General features: G+C 37.6%; 1 protein-coding gene across 2 annotated transcripts in view; it reads right to left on the reverse strand.

The window, feature by feature from the left end:
- Positions 1-365, reverse strand: part of LOC135202714 (uncharacterized) — a 57,552-nt gene extending 57,187 nt beyond the window's left edge. Inside the window, exon 1 of one of the 2 annotated variants that reach the window (XM_064232192.1) lies at positions 299-365. The gene's annotated coding sequence lies outside the window, so the exon portion shown is untranslated. Of the gene's footprint in view, positions 1-233 lie in introns of both variants that reach the window. The other variant, XM_064232191.1, reaches the window with a different exon arrangement.
- Positions 366-1,419: the final 1,054 nt, after the last annotated feature.

Here is a 1,419-nt window from a genome sequence, read left to right on the forward strand (position 1 = left end):
AAAATAACCCTTAGTCTTTTCAGTATTTGAGGAGAATTACCATTAAGATAACAATCACCGAAGACAGCAAGTTATACTGCATCTTTAGCAATCACTTATATTTCTAATTTGTTCTTTGTAAATCTTACGTCCATAGCACACTTCTCAAGCCATTTGTCATTAAAAGTTAAAATACAATCTCATGACAACAGATTGTGGTGAAAAACGCGTCACCATAACCGAGTAACAATTACCGAGACGACATAACGCAAATCCAATCACATCTTTCTCATCGACGCATTTTCGCGAAATGCATTACAGCGAGCGGGAATGGATGGCACTCGGGAGCCGGCGGCGGCACGTCCTCACTCGACAACGGCCAGGTCAAAACTGTACTTGCCGCCACCACCACTATAGTGCCAGTCAGAGCGAGACTTTTCCCCCTTCCCCTATCGGACCAAGTCCTATGTATCTTTTTCTTTTTTCCTTTTTTCTTTTAGTAGTTTCCCGCTACGGCGTAGAAAAAAAATCCCGAGAAGAAGCCAGAGATTAATTATTTATCTATCTATTTGCCTCGCCTCCGGTGGAGCCTTCTGTCTGCGTCTCGCAGAGCTCTGAGCACCGAGAATTGTATTATGGTTTTGGCCAGCGAATCTGAAGGGGAAATCGGACGCACCGTTGACCAATAGGTCGGTAGTGTAGTCTTCTAGGTAGTGTAATCTGATACGCAATGTAATTTCCTAGGTAGTGTGATCTGTCAAGCAATGTAATTTCCTAGGTAGTGTAATCTGTCAAGCAATGTAACCTTCTAGGCAGTGTAATCTGTTACGCAATGTAATCTTCTAGGCAGTGTAATCTGTTATGCAATGTAATTTACTAGACAGTGTAATCTGTTACGCAATGTTATTTTCTGGTAGTGTAATCTGTTATGCAATGTAATCTTCTAGGCGGTGTAATCGGCGATGCAATGTAATTTACTAAACAGTGTAATCTGTTACGCAATGCAATATTCTGGGTAGTACGATAATCTCCTACGCAATGGTATCTTCTACGTAATGTTATTTCCCACTCAATGTAATCTACATATTGTAATTTTTTTTACTTAGTATAATATTCTATGTAATGCAACTTCCTACTCAGTGTAATTTTACATAACGGAATCTTATACTTAGTGTAATCTATGTAATGCAATCTCCTTTGTGATGTAATCTCCTACGTAACTGCTTCTCACGTAAAATTGTTTTTGACCTTTTAATTATACACGACAAAATATTTTGGGCCAAAAAGAAATGGAAAAAATTGAAATTGGCCTTTTATAATATCGATATTTTATTTTCTATTATATTGTCTTTATTTCTGATGAACACTGATTATTATTATTATTATTAATTTTTTTAGTCTATCACAGTCCTTCAATTCGACTGGGTGGTATATATAGTG

Source organism: Macrobrachium nipponense, chromosome 33 (assembly GCF_015104395.2).
Source record: "Macrobrachium nipponense isolate FS-2020 chromosome 33, ASM1510439v2, whole genome shotgun sequence".
Taxonomy (NCBI): Eukaryota; Metazoa; Arthropoda; class Malacostraca; order Decapoda; family Palaemonidae; genus Macrobrachium; species Macrobrachium nipponense.